This window comes from Dipteris shenzhenensis, chromosome 22, assembly GCF_047967505.1.
Source record: "Dipteris shenzhenensis isolate YYH24624 ecotype China chromosome 22, Dip_SZ_1.0, whole genome shotgun sequence".
In the NCBI taxonomy this organism is placed as follows: domain Eukaryota; kingdom Viridiplantae; phylum Streptophyta; class Polypodiopsida; order Gleicheniales; family Dipteridaceae; genus Dipteris; species Dipteris shenzhenensis.
Genome location: NC_141617.1, coordinates 7,743,640 through 7,760,081, shown reverse-complemented (window position 1 = coordinate 7,760,081; position 16,442 = coordinate 7,743,640). Strand labels below are relative to the sequence as shown.

General features: G+C 38.4%; 1 non-coding gene across 1 annotated transcript; it reads right to left on the bottom strand.

The window, feature by feature from the left end:
• Positions 1-3,897: 3,897 nt before the first annotated feature.
• LOC147887681 (U6 spliceosomal RNA) lies at positions 3,898-4,002 on the bottom strand. The gene has a single exon (XR_015543169.1). It is a non-coding gene; the product is annotated as a U6 spliceosomal RNA (small nuclear RNA).
• Between the last annotated feature and the right edge of the window lie 12,440 nt (positions 4,003-16,442).

Below are 16,442 nucleotides of genomic sequence, written 5' to 3'. Positions count from 1 at the left end.
GTGGCACCAATACTATAGCACCTCAATGACCGTTAGTTCATGTAGGACAGGTAATAGTTTAATGCAGGACAGGTAGCTAGTTCATGTAGGGCTGCCTGCCTGCCTGCCTGGCACATGCCCCTAGGTGCATGTGTTTATTAAAAAAACCAAAAGAACACGTAACTTAAGTCAACCTTTAATGCTTTTCAAACCTGCCATTTTGCCTCTTTTCATGAAAGGAAGAGTAGAAGAGTAGGTGTTAGGCACAACCTCAATACTTAACTCTAACCTCAATTTCAAAATCGGGTTCGTGTGTGGGAAAAAAAACCCTAAAAAAAGTAAAGAAAGTCAACCTTCAATGCTTTTCGAAACCTCTAATCACCTTTTTTCATGAAAGGAGGCTCCTTTCATGAAAGGAGTACTTGAGGTAGTATTAAAAAAAGGCAATCTTTAATGCAAGATACGTGTCAAGGGACAAACACAATACTTTACACTAACCTCAATTTCAATAAAGTTCTTTTTTTTTGCGAAAACAACTTGAATTAAATTAAATGGATCAAGATGAATTTCATTCATGCAGCATGCACATAGAGAGAGAGAGAGAGTGAGAGAGAGAGAGAGAGGGGTGGGGGGAGAGGGGAGAGAGAACAAGAAGAAGAGAGAGAGAGAGAGAGAGAGAGAGAGAGAAGAGGGGGGGGGAAGGGCAGTTCAAAGAAGACGAAGTCACTAAATGCATGCATTGAAAGCCCCTTACAAGGAGCATACTTGGACCAATCACCTTAAAATAAAAAGAAATGTCTTTAAAAATACCTATTTTTCCTTTCTTATCACACATCTTCACTAAGGCCTTCCTATGGCAGGCCAAAAAAGGAAAATAAATACAAGTAAAACTCAGGTCAGCTATGCTGCTGATGCAAGCTGACGTGTTGCCAAGCCCAATGACTTACTATGCCTCCCAAAGTAAAGAAGCACATCTAAATAAAGTCATGTTGACCAAATACAAAGGCTGACCCAAATTAGCCCAAAAAATCCATTTTTCCATAGACTCCTTCTCTAATTATTTTTTGCCCTCTTAACAGTCTATGGAATGTTGAGATGTTAATCCTAACCTATTATATCTTGTTAGTGGGCATTAAAGGTTGCCTTTCTTTAGTACTATCTCAACGACTCTTCTTTTCATAAAAGGAGGGCCATTGGCCACTAGAAAGTAGTTATTAACAGACAATAAAGGCTGCCTTTCTTTAGTACTACCTCAACTACTCTTCCTTTCCTAAAAGTCTTGTCTCCACCTAAAGGACCAACACATTTAAATTGAAGTTATTCGTTTGAATGCTCATCCAAAAAATAGCACTTATTCCTTGACAACAAAGGAGTACAAATCTGGAAAAGTGATTTCATCTACTATTTATTATTAAAGAAAAGAAAGTAAATAATAAAAAGGCCCATAATTTTAACTACATCATAAAAGAACATCAACCATTTAATAAGGAAGTATATAATCACTGACATTGGGGGTGTAAAAGTAGACTAATGAAGCAGAACACACATATGATAATGACAATAACATACATGGAATTAGAGCTAGGTTGAAGATGAGGATAAAATCACGAGTGGTTTGAAGAAAAAATGCAAAGTGATCAGGAATAAGGGAAGGAAGAATGTGCAAATAAAGAGATGCATGACTAAAAACAAGGAAAATAAAGATTGGTGTGTCTGTTATTGTGTTTTTTTCCAACATTTTTAACAAAACGCCTTGCTTTTAATCATAGGCATCTTCAGCTACACCTTGTTTCTTCTATTATTTAAGATCTCTTTATAATATTTTTTAAACCACTTTGGCAAAGGATTGGGGTTAGAGAGAGTGGAAATTTCTCTATTTCATTGAGGTTCTTTCTTGGTGACATTCATTTATTCTCTCATATTTATATCTAGTCTATAATGAGTGCCCTCACAATTCACAAGGTTTTTAAACTATTGATTGCATCACTATCCAATATGTGTGTGTAATGTTTGTCTCATACCACCCTCATACCACATGTCACAATTGGGTGTCCTAAGGTGCAATCACTTATGCATGGGGGCCACATGGTGTGGGTACCCAACTCATCACTTACCTAGCCATCTAGGAGAGAGATCTACCCCAAACAAATATGAAGTTGATATCATTCTTGATGTTATATATACTATCACATTTTTCCTCATTTTATGTGGGATAACCTCTTGGGGATTATGATACATGTTAGTCTTCTAGCTCATGGGTTTTCATTAGCCATATAAAACTTCAATTTGAGTTTCTAAAAAGGCTCAACTATTACAATGCCTATGAAAATCTGTTGTGATTTTTTTCTTGCTCAATGAAGTCATAGAAGTTGTTTTGGCCATCATTACTGAAGGTTTGAACTTGAACTCTTGAGAACTTCTTGCTAAGATACTAGAAAAAGTTCAAGGGTAATGCTAGAATATGAAGGTGAATGGCCCCTAGCTTGAAATCTTGATGAAGATATGCAAAAATACTCAGTGAATAAGGGAGTTCTTCACCAAGACATGTACACCAAAATTTAAGTAGGTGGCTTTTGTAGTCCCATTGAATAGTTTTACCTCAAAAAAGAAACACATTCTTCTAAAAAGCTTTAATAGCATGGAAACTAGCTATTAAAAGCAAGCCTTAACACATTCATGGTGCATTGAATGACCTAGCTTAGGAAGTTGCATGACAAGAAAGGAGATAAGTGAAAAAAGGACGAAGAGTGATAAATTTCCAATACATATGAAGCAAAACTACCCCTGAATGACCTTCAAAGGTCCAATGAGGTTTGAGTGGAAAGCTCCAACCCAAACAGCCCCACCAAGATTAGGATAGGTTTTTGAAGCACTTTGTAATGACCTCTGAGGGTTTGAAACACACCTAGTTCTTGCAATTGTCGAGTGAACTCATGAGGTTTGTAGATGTGTGAGTGGCATGTATGGGGTACTTGTAGATTACTTCATTTGAATTTTTAACATTCTTTCCCTTTTATCTTTTACTTTGCTTCCTTATTCTCATTATCCTAAACCCACTTCCTCGGGCATCAGACCCTAGTGTTCTTGAAGAGGGAGTTTGCAAGCAAGGATTTTATTTCCATTTTCATGTTGCGTTAATGCAACATTCATAATCATCATTTGTTGTGCAAAATAGTGTGAAAATAACATGATGACTTGAAAAAAAATCAATAAACTAGATAAATACATCATCAATAACTTTCATTTTACCAATGATATTAATAGGACAGTTGGTTGTAATAGCCTTAATGCTAGTAGGCCATTGAAGTATTGCTAGCAGTAATAACCTACATATCATTGGCCTAATGATACTATTGGTGCTAGTACAAAATGTATCAATGGTAACATTTCTTAGGTTTTTTGCCGATTTTTTAGTTACAAAAAGCTGTGAGAGCCACAAGCACTCTTCATTCGACAAGATTGTAAACCAAATGAGGATGAGGATGAGGATGAGGGAGAGAGTGTTCATTATGGTTGCAGAAATGGCTGACTACTCCAATAATCTAGCATATTGGGGTAAGGGTTTACTAGACTTAGAAGCCAATGAATGTGAGAGATTATGTCAGGAAGTAACAAGGTTTCATTGTCCCTTTTTTCAAAATTTGAATTTGGTTGCAACTTGAATGCATCACAATGTATATTCATGTGAGGTGCTAATTATGGTTGATGAGCCAAAAGTAACCCACCAACTTTCCATACCCCTAGCATTGCCTTACTCTTGACCTCTAGAATTGGTAGAACATGATCAAGCTTGCATGCATCAAACTGTGGGTGGTAAACTGCTTCTAGGACACACTAGGGGGTGAGATGGAGTCTAGACTAAAGGGTTTAGGAGACAAAATTGTTTGAAGGCTCTAGATTGAAGGGTCTAGTAGACTAAAAAATTTGGACCATTTCTCAATGTGTGAGGCATCCTTGCACAAGGGCCATGCTCATCTTCTCTACATTGTTCCAATTCTATCAAAGTCTTTTTGTTTACAATGTGCTACTGACGCAAGAGAACGATAGTGAGGCTGTATCAACATGAGAAAGTGACTTAGTAATGATGTTACAATGGATGACCAATGTGATATATAATAGGAGCCCTTATGGTTTTTATTACTTTCAAGGATGTGAATTGTCTTTTTAGGTGTTTTTTGAGTTAGGCATGTCTAGAAATCCCTAGGGAGACTAGAAATTTCTCCTTTGGTCATGAGTTGCAATCATACCACCCAAGTCCTACAAACTCAACAATCGCCTCCTCTAAAAGGTCCAAGGCTATCACCTTTCCTTTAATAAGAAGCATAGTAATTCTTTCCTTCACCCTAGTTCTTGGCATAGGGAGTGGTTCTTGGTCCCTACACTCACAAGGCAGGGTACTAGATGGACTCCTGAGGTGCAAGTGCCTGGACTCTCTTTGGAAAGAATCACCATGCTTCTTTCTAAAGGAAAGCTAATAGCACTAGAACTTTTGGAGGCAAGGATTGTTGAGTATGTAGGATCTTGCAATTCATGACCTTAAAGACTTAAAGATAAAATTTTGGTCTAGCAATCGTTATGAGCTATACCATTTGCATCTGTTTGGGATTAGACCATCATTGATACCATTCACAAATCATAATCATGGTACTAGATTGATGCATCGATCTCCAAATCATGGGAAACAAGCCATAGATACTATATCATTTTCTTGGAAGCCATATTTGAAACATTTGGCCTACATTTGAGATGCTCCCAAAAGTCTTATAGGGGGTTGCACGCTTACTTGATGTATGAGGATGCAACATGATGTGATGCATGACGATGCTACACACCATTGTATATTTTAGGAAAGTAGGCTAACACCGAGTCATAAAAACCGACAACAAAATCATGCAAATGACAAGTCAACTCCATTTTTGGAAAAAATCCCTAAAAATGTGCATTTTGTCAAAATTAGAGGGACAAAATATACACTTCATGTCAAACATTTTAAAAAAGTAGTACTTTTATGAAAAAAGAATGCATAAAATATTACTTACATTTTACTCCAGAACCCAAAAATGTCTAGTATTATCAATTGAAAAAAGTGTTCGCTTCTTTAATTTGAGAAACACGACAAATTACAAAGAAGAAGAAACTCCTTCATTCAACTAAGAGAGTCATTAGAGCTTTTGCTTTAAAATACCAACTGTTTTTCGTGCAAATTCCCATATATTTTTAACCCAAATCCATATACAAGGATTTCTACATCCTATAAATCAAGCATGTCCACACATCAATGAATTCCAAAATTTTTCTCTTTTATCGCATTGTTTAAGCACCTCTAGATGATATGTTCCCTGAAGTCCATTGGTTGAAAGAATTTTTATGGATTGACTTCCACATAAGTAACAACATTGCCCTCATGGATAAGTACACATTTCTAGAATACTTGTTGTACATAGGATGCTATCCACAAATTGATAATTTGTAAAATGTTGTGACTTTAAGATCTAATACAATTTGATGAAACACGTTTAGTGCATTGTCTAACAAAACAACTTTTCTTTTAAATACATAGTTAATCAAATGGTGGAATTTTAATATATTTTGACATTAAGATGTGTAGGTATATATGGAGTCTATGACCATAGAAGAGGTTTATTCAAAGCAAGCATGTCTCTAGATTTAGATAAAAGCCCAACGACTCAAATGGTCAAATTGTAAATGGTCCTGATTAGTACAATTTATCATTTACTGTGTTTCGGTCTATTGATTCGATTCAAAGTTCTAGCCTTTGCAGAAATATAGCTTTTAGTTTAAAAAGGCTAGATTTGGAAGCATGAGTATGCTAGCAATTGCCTTTTTGAAAAATTCATGAAGTTTTGGATTCTGGAATCCACTATGTTGACAAGCGTGAACATAATGATTTTTTTGTCTGAAAAAAAGTAAAGTTTTGTTAATAGAACAAAAAATTCATATGAAAAAAGATGAATTTCAATTTATGAATGAACAAAAATGTCGTTCAAAAAACTTCGTCACATAAAACTTTCATTGACAGAAAATTTACGTCGGTGGAAATTTTTTCCTGTCGATGGAAATTTCAATCCGTCGATGGGTTTTTTTTTTGTTGATGACGAAAATTTATTTTTTTTCCCGTCGATGGATAAAATTTTGTTTCATTGACAAAAATTTTTATCCGTTCAACTTTATCACAACAAAGTGGATTCCAGAATCTAGATTTACATCATTTTTAAAAAGAACAACAGTTTTCATCTTCATGATTCATATTTAGATCAAAATAAAGTGAACCACTAAATTGTACTGCTCATAATCGTCTAAAATTTGACCGTTCAGATATTTGATTTTTTTTCTACATCTATCAAAATATTTTCTTTCAACAAGCCTCTTCTTTTTCTATGGACAATCGTCTAAAATTTGACCGTTCAGATATTTGATTTTTTTTCTATATCTATCAAAATATTTTCTTTCAACAAGCCTCTTCTTTGTCTATGGACGACATATACCTACTTATCTTAACACCACATATATTCTCTAATTCAATGATAAGGATGAACTTCAATGATTGGGATGAAGTTTTTCTGGAAGAAAAAGCACATTTTTGTAATTCTAAGTAAGTAATGTATTATACTTTACGTAGGCATGCATGAATTATTAGTAATTTCAAAGAATATTAAATCGCATCATTGATCTTGTTTTTTTCAATTTGTCATTTGATGTGAAAAGTAGAAACTTTTTCATCTTTCAATTAGCAATATGTACATTTTTCAAAAGAAGTTTGAAACTATGCTTATTTTGTAAAAGTTATGAAAATAGTTCTCATTAATGTCTCCAAAAGATTGTAAAATTGATCAATATTTAAGACTAGTGAAAAATCATAATAGCCTGTTGGAAATGACAACTCATGGCTCGTTGTCATTTTTCATGAGGCTTAAAATTGGGCTCAAAATATGAATTTATTTCATCATCATAAAAAAATGTATAAATAAAAGATTTGCATGCATAAAGAATTTGTCTTCTATTGCTACTCCGCAAGGTTTGAAGCAAGGTTCATATAGGGAACTGCCATCACAACCAAATACTTAGAGGTTGCATTGCATCTGCAATAGTTATAAGCCTCTTTGATGGGTATTATACCATCATGTTATGACCAATGTTTACATAATAGACTGAAAAGTGATTAATCAGGCATACAAACACCCACATTGAAATATTTATGGGAATCAAAGGCAAATAGCACCATTGTGGTGATAATTCAACCAAGGGAAAATATATCGTATTATGGACTATATCTTCCTTATAGTGCAAAAATGTGTACATGGTGTAAGCCAGTGTCTTTGAGAAGCATCTTGCTCATGTGGAGAATCCGCTATGTCTGTCCTCATCACTTTTGTCTTGTAGCCACTTAATTTTTTTGATGGCCTTTCTACTATAAGAAAACAATACAAAGTCTGTGCTCAACAGATAATAGGATCTCGTATGCAAGAGAGAAAAGTAGATAGTATGGAGAATCAAAAATTTGATTGCTATAAAACTGATACAGTAGATGGCGCTACCTCCCAGCCGTGCGCTCCTATGTGAGAAGCTTGGATGGCATGCTGGAAACAGTAGAGGACGGAGGCTGGATGCTAAGGAATCAGGTTTGTTGTAGCCAGTGATGAATATGGGCTTCACAGGCTTGCTCTTATATAGCCACCACTCGTAGTCGGTTAGACCCAATTGGGAGACCGACCCAATCGGCCCAAAACGGCCGACTGGAGGTCGGTCCCAAAATAGGCCACCGACCACACGTCAGAATTGTGGCGCAGAATAGAGCAACTAACCTACAGTCTCCGTCCGGCCCAGAGCCATCCGGGATCATATGGGGCTCCAAACGGGCCCCACAACTCGAGAGTGGGCTGCCCCGAGAAATGCTCCGTCTACCCTCAGTGCAGTCAGTCATGGGATGCCTTCCCGCACTTGCATGTAGCCTAGTTGGCAGTGTGCCAACTCTATTTGAAGCCGTCTAGCCATCAGGCCACACATGGCCCCCTTCTGGTGTCCAAACCAGGACCTAGTCGATAACCGAGCTACTCAAATGCCTTCTCCTCATATGGGGGGCTTACAAGTAGAGTTAGCTGGTTCCCGTGTAGTTACATGAGAGTGGAGCATTGATATCTAACACCCCCCCTCAATGTCCACCCGCAAGTGAACTTACTTTTTCGGCCCAATGCCAAGTCGATGAAGATGCCTCTCCGGCAAGTCTCTTCCAAGAGCCTTTGTGAAGATGTCCGCAACATTCTCTGTAGTCGGACAGTACACCAAGTCAACCTCTCCATCCATTATGAGCTTGCATACAAAGTGATATTGAATCTCAATGTGTTTTGTGCGAGCCTGGAACACAGGGTTCTTTGCAATTGCCATGCAACTCTGATTGTCACATGATAACTGTGTAGGCTTGTTCTGCACTGCACCCATGTCCCCTAAAATCCTCCTCAATCACATTGCCTCACAAGAAGCAAAACATGCTGATTTGTACTCAACCTCGGTAAAAAGAAAGAGCAATTATGGGTTGCTTCTTGCTGACCCATGACACAGCTCCAGATTGAAGTGAGAAATAGTAAGCTGTCACTGATCTCCCGCTGTCCACATCTCCTGCCCAATCCGAGTCATAGAATCTGATCAAGATGTTGCCCTTGGTATAGGTGATGCCATAATCAAGTGTGCCTTTGATGTATTTTAGCACCTGCATCCCTACCCTCCAATGGTTCTCTCGAGGCTTATTGGAAAACCTGCTTAGTACACCAGTCGCAAAGCTGATGTCCAGCCGCGTGTTTCACAAGTAAATCAAACTGCCCACAAGCCACCACTGTCAATAATCCAAGGTTCATCCGTAGGTACATGAATTGCCTCCGTGCAAATCTCCTCAATTGCTATGAACAGCTCTACTGGTACTGCCTGCGGGCTATTGCTGGACTCTTTCTTTACTCCGTTCTTCTCATCTGCAATCTTCTTCCAGCACTCATTCTACTTGTGCCTTGCCTTGTTGCAATAGAAGCACTTGATCTTCTTCTTTCTCTTTTTATCATCAGAAGAAGATGGGTTACCAGAGTCCTTACCCTTACCTTTCTTTGATCCAGCCGAGAAAGCCTCTCCAGTCCTCGTCTTTTAATGCATCTCCTCCTCCAGAAGCATCGTTCTGAAATCCTCAAAGTTGAGGGATGGATTTATGTTTTGCGTATTTAGCGTCGTAACAAGACCTTCGTACTTTGGTGGGAGAATCATGATGAACTTCTTTGCCATTTCAGACTCAGACAGTTTCTCATTCGCGAGTTGAGTCTCTAGATTCTAAATCTGCATCTAATTCGTGGTCTCGTACTGATTTTTCAAGACCGTCCATGCCTCCTCTGCTGTGGTGACATGTTGAATTAATGCCATGACAGAATCACTTACACTACAGACAATATAACACAGTGCATCTACATTTCTTGTCCATGCGAGAATTTGATCCGCAGTTGGTACTATCTGTTGTCTTGCATTGGCTGGATTCGGTCTTGCAATCGGCTTCACGTCCACCCCAGTAACAGTATCTCGAAGCTCATATGCGCTTAGGATGGTCTTCATCTTGAACTTCTAGAGTGGATAGTTGTGCCATCCAACTTTTCGCTTTTGCCGAATGGTGGGATTCGCAGTCTTGTGGGCTGGGCCATCTCTCACAATTTGCTCACAAACAGAAACACACTACCAAATCTTGTTAGAGCCCAAGCTCTGATACCATGTAAGAAAACAATACAACATCTGTGCTCAACAGATAACAAGATCTCGTATGGAAGAGAGAAAAGCAGATAGTATGGAGAATCAAAATTTTGATTACTGTAAAACTGGTACAATAGATGGCGCTGCCTCCTAGCCGTGCGCTCCTATGTGATAAGCTTCGACGGCATGCTGGAAACAGTAGAGGATGGAGGCTGGATGCTAAGGAATCAGGGTTGTTGTAGCCAGTGATGAATATGGGCTTCACGGGCTTGCTTTTATATAGCCACCAGTCGTAGTCGGTTAGACCCAATTGGGAGACCGACCCAATCGGCCCAAAACGGCTGACTGAAGGTCGGTCCCGAAATAGGTCGGTCCCGAAATAGGCCACCGACCACACGTTAGAACCGTGGCGCAGAATAGAGCAACTGACCTATGTTCACCATTTGGCCCAGAGCCATTCGAGATCATCTGGGGCTCCAAACGGGCCCCACAACCCGAGAGTGGGCTGCCTCGAGAAATGCTCAGTCTACCCTCACTGCAGTCAGTCATGGGATGCCTTCTCGCACTTGCATGTAGCCTAGTTGGCAGTGTGCCAACTCTATCTGAAGCCGTCCAGCCATCAGGCCACACATGGCCCCCATCTGGTGTCCAAACTAGGACCTATCGGATAACCGAGCTACTCAAATGCCTTCTCCCCATATGGGGGGCTTACAAGTAGAGTTAGCTGGTTCCTGCGTAGTTACACACGAGAGTGGAGCATTGATATCTAACATCTACATGCCTTTGAAATACCTTGTGCCATTCCTAATCAAAGATTCCAACATGACATGCACCATTTGAGGTAAAGTCGAGCAAGGTGTTTCTAGCATGAATGTTTTTTAATGTTAGTATTGTTAAGAAGAAAAACCGTAGATTGATCTCACAAGTTTGTATTCCTCAATAAAATACACATTTGAAATATTTGCTAGGATTTGAAACTTGTATGCTAACATTTTTCAAGTGTCAGCTAGATTTACATCTTTTCTTATAGAATTTGAAAGAAACTATATATAATTATACTATGTTTGTATATTATTTATGAATCTTAAAAACCTATCATGATAAACTCTCTGCCAATATTTTATATTATTACATAAGCATACACTCTATAAAAACACTCATGGTTGCCAAGGGGCAAGTTTGTATGGAACCATTGGGTATGGGGGGGGCTTGAAAGTTTATATTATAAACTCTTTGCCAGTATTTTATATTAATACATAAGCATACGTTCTATAAAAACATCCATGATTGCCAAGGGCTTGATGGGGCCTTGGCATTTTGCAAGTTTTTCCCTTGTGAGTTTTTAATTCTATAATTGTATAGCTAGTGGCTAGCCATACATTTACCGTGAACCCAATCAATCCATGCCCCCTCCTTCAACCTCTTACCCATGGTGATACCCTTCCCACATTTTTTCTTTCCACCACATGTGCCGATGCATATGGCGTTACTACCATTTGGAATGTGCTTAACTGCCCAACAGGTTTGTGAACTTGCTTTTTAGAACTATATACACCAAGTAGGTGGATTTTTTGCCATTGCACCCATTTGAGGATGGCCATTGTTTGATTCTTGTGTCCTTTACACATTACTGCATTTAATGTCAGGCCTATGTGACACGCTTGGCAAAGAACTAAGCCAATCTTTGACTGGTCTTTCTCTCAATATAGTGATCTCATCTCCATCCATTCCCTTTTTATTTGTACCCAAGAATACCTTATCACAACAACATCATGAACAATACTCACAAGTCTTTATTCTAAAATTAATTTGGTATACCAAACACCACCCTTCTTACAAGAGTTTTCAAGCTAGATCCCATCCCAATATGCCTACCCTTTATGCAAGATGCATAATGCACACGTTGTAGAATTGAACCAACCATATAACCTACGCAAGCTTTGTGCAGCCCTATCTATGCGCAGTGTAGGTATTTTTGCTTTCTCCACCTCTCCCAAGGTTGGCAAACAACAATACATTCTCATCCATGGCAACATCAAGCTCCACATACTAATTCATTTACCAACAAGCCAATTCTAGACTCACAAGATAAATTTTTCTAAGTATGGATACAATATTCAAGTACGATCCCCAATGTGAATACCTCACATGCCACCATGACAATTAGCTATCCAAGATAGGAAATTGGTAGGTATATGTGGCACTAGTTTGCCAAAAAGCTTTGATAATGTTGTACTTTGCCTTTGCATCTTCTTCATTTTTGCATTTCACCATGACTTGTACAGTTCTATATGTTGACATCTTGTTCTTTCACTATATGTTGCTTGGCATGTTTTGTTAAACTACTTTAAAAATGAAACAAACAAATTCTTTCTATACCCATCATTGGCATAGAGTGTCCTTTTCCATAGACATGTCGAACTACCTTCCAATTTGCCATGGCCTCATCGGCCATGAAGCCATTGAGCTGAACATCCACCATATTGTTGTTTTTCATCACAGGCTCAATGTCTCCCAAAATTTAATTTGGGATATTGTGTCAAATTTCATCTCAAAAGTGGCTATTGTTTGCGGACTTTGAATACTGTAATAGAGAAACTCAAATTAAGACCATTTGAATGTCATAGTTTAATAAGCATTTACAACATCCAACAAATTTCTAATAACATTTTTAAATCAATGTTAAAGTGTTCAATGTCCATACCTTGGATCATACAATGTGATTCCATTGTCGGCCACCCATTTTCAAAGCACAACCAAGAATGCTACAAATCTCTATTACCATGAACTCATCAATCTCATTGTTGCTATCAATCAAGTCTCATTGGTAGCGTCTGTCGCCTAAGAAGAGGCTATGATCCACGTGACGAGAACTCAATCATGATGAGAGTTAAATATTAGCCCCACATTAGCAAAGAATACAACAAGAACTTCATGACAAGGAAGATACATGTTAGTAACATAAATAATGACTTTGGCACAATGTAATTGAGCATGAGGATATGTATGTAAGCACAATATCTTGTAGCAATTCATACCAAAGGTGGCATCCATTGCAATGAGACCATTGTATCCATACATATTGAGGTTCTCTAATGTCCATGAGGTTTAAATGCCCAAACTAAAACATAAATTTGCCATTTTAGCTTGCTTTTAATAGAAAAACATTAAGGATGCATTCCTATGCACCCACACGCAAACATGAGGGCATCATTTCTAAAGAAAAGGGTCAACCTTTTTGGAAAGGTTCAAGACAGCAGCACAGAGTGAGAATATCATATCTATGCAAGAAAGTTTTGGGATTGTATTGAGCTTGTATTGGAACAACTTGGATGTGTTGGTCCCAAGCCTTTTTGTAGAACCTATTGTGGGGTATAATCCTTGGAACACCCATTCTTTAAATCCATGGAGCATAGATAAGCTTATCCCTAGCATCACCCTCATAGTGTTGTCGCTTAAGGTTGACCACTCAAGTCTGACTTGGGTTTGTCTTCTAAATTTGGAATTTGCAAGGGGACAAGCCTCTTGTCCTCAAGATCAAATCCATCGATAAGTGGAACAAACATAGAATAAAAGAAATGAAAATAATGTAGTAGTGATTTTGTGCTTGTGTCATTTTGGCAAGGAGAGGTTACCCCACTTAGAGAAAGATGAAAAATGGCTACATTTATCTTTTTCTTTCTTTTTGAAAAGACCATAGGAAAAATATTTATTTTTTCAAATTTACCAAATGTTATAGAATTTTGAGGCTTCAATATAATTATTACTTCTTTACACCATTCAATAGAGATCCAAATGAATAATTCCCTTAAGCTTTATGCTTTTGCATAGGAGGAAGTGGTGCTTAAAAGCAGGGCGACTAGAGCTCAAGGACAATCGTGCTCATGAGCTCAAGCACTTAGGATCTAGTGCTCAAGTGCTCAAGAGCATGGATGTTTTTATCGAAGCTATGCTTATATATTAATATAAAATCTTGGCGAAAGTTTATTGAGCACATTTTTTTAGTTTCACAATATTGATAGGACGTAGTACACTCTTTTATATTTACTATTGAATTTTGGAGTTAAAAATGTAAATCTTGGCGAAACATTAAATTACATAAAAGTTTCAAATTCTAGTGTATCTTTCAAATGTTTATTTTTATTGGGGCATACAAACTTTTGAAGCCAATATAAATTTTTAGCATCTTAACTCAACTAACTTGAAAAAATCATCCATGCTCAAGAGGTATAACCTTCTAAAACGGTGCACTAAAAGACAAAGAGGTATAACCTCTAGTGCTCAAGAGGTATAACCTTCTAAAATGGTGCATTGAAAGATAACAATCAAAGAAACTATTCCAAACAGCTTGCGAACTATTCCAAATATCAACACAAAGTAGGTGCAACCCAAAGGGCACTGACCAACCTCTTAGCTCTATTGCCATTGTTTGGATTCTACTACCTTGGCATTCTAGATTGAACATAAGTTTGGTAGTTGTAATGCCTCTACATAGCGAAGAGAACACTATGGGTAATTGCAAAAAATCACATATCAAATATAAAAGGAGTATACTCAAATGGAAGAGTGAATGATAGATACAACGTTTGAAGACTCTAATTGCATGAATACATGATTCTGGCTGACAACCATCTCACCTATATGGGCAGTTGCTGCTACGTGCACCTCTTGGTATCCCCACTTGCAATCTCGAGACTGTTAATGCCTTAACACATGGAACTTCAGATGTCTTCTTCTTGATTTCATCAGATGTCTTGTTCTTGATTTCATCTAGATTTCTTCTTAATTTCATTAGGATCATCATTGTCCACATTAGTTAGTTCAAAGAGCTTGCATCATATGACTGGAACTGGCACGACCAACCTCACAAGTGCTTGCTCCATAATTGCATAGCATACATCTTTGTTGGCACTCCTTAGCTTCTTGCTTGTGCCATCAAATCACTAGCTTATGGTGCGTGTCATCTCTACATCCATTAGCCACTGCATAGGATGTGGCTGCATGTAATCCACATAGCCCTACTCTCTAGCCATTGTTCTCATTCCATGCATTCCCAGATCATAATGCTCAAAGTAGATTTAACTCAATGCACTCCTAGTGTGTTGATGGGCACTATGATAGACTTGCGGAAATAAAGTAGGTGGGTCTACTAATGGAGAAAAATGAGTGTGGTGCTTGTGCCTGGTCAAAATTAGCTTCGTGCCACCAAGGTGGTGAGGTGGCATATGTAGTACCAAGACCGAGCACTCAACTCCAGCCAAAAGAACACTCATTTGAGACTACACCACAATTGGCAAATGCATGCTATTTGCATAGTGGTAGTCTCCCCAAAAGTGTTAGCCAATGTGTTGTATGTGGCCTCCCAATTTCCTCACTCCACCATTGCATTGCATTTCCCCTTATTTTCACTACCACCTTTGGTGCCAGTAGAACCGCAGTGTAGAGTACCATCACACCACAATCGCACATGTCAAAGTGAGGTTTGCAGTTAGTCTAGAACTACAACTAGATTCATAGCATGCACTCGTAGTAGCTGGTTCTTGATAGCATGTAATCAGTCTACGACACGTCTTTGGAACCACCGTGCATCATCAGCATTGAATCTGGCTGTTCCATTCCTGCTACACTGCCACTTGCAAGGTCCCCAACAGATCTATTTGATTCTTATTAAAACTGACATTGTACCATAACTATTGGCAAGTAGTGTGCTAGGCTGCATGATGTCCTCTAACATAGCATCTCCACATCAATGTTCTGGACGTATAAGCAGGGCTAAAATCGTTTTTGCAATTACCAGGTTTTTGCAATTACCAATTGCACAATATATGTAGCATTCCCCTCCTAGCTCACAATGAGCTATGCCAAAGGGGGGGTAAAATCATCCTCACAACTACCAATTGCACATTATATGTGGTGTAAGTGAGTTGATCGCTATGAGAGTAACAAAACAAAAAGGCACAAGAGAATTACAAAGATCAATTGGCCATTTGGATTAGCAAAGTGATATCTAGACCATAGATGTTATGCATTGCAATGGTAATTGTAAAGCTGATGTAAGTGTCTATTGACATTGTAGTACACAAAGGTGCCACAAGAAAGTGTGGAAGGGGATCAAATGCTTGTAACTTTGAAAGTCTAGGAAGATTTAGAAAAAACAATGTCAAGCGGAGCTAGTAAAATGAAAGTGAGTGTGGCATGTTTATATATGGCAAGTGCAAATCACAAGGGATGTCACCGTAGTATGTGGGATTGGCAATACATAGGAAAGATGAGATGATTCATGGTGAGGTAACACCCCCCCCCCCCCAACATAGCTTGTTGCTGGCAAGTTATGCTAAAGGGGGGTTGATTTTCAAATTTTCATGAAGGCCATTCCCACTATCCTCATGAAGTTATGTGAATTGCTTGAGTCTACACTAGTTTTATATCCCCCCAACACACCTAAACTTACCTCCAAAGAAATTTAGAATTTTTGGCTACTAATAGTGATCATAGAAGTCCCAAGGTCCATACATGAGTGGTTTCCCCCCCTCTAGCATAGCTTGCCGCCGACAAGCTATGCCGAGATGGGGAGATTTTTATCAAGAGGGCCGGACTGCTTTACCAATTTCTAGTTTTCTTGGCCTTCCCTATCCTTGGATCACTAATTAGTTCTTGCCAAAGGTCCCCCCCCCTCAAGCATAGCTCATCGGCTAGTTATGTCAAGAGGGTGAAAATCTGCCCCCTCG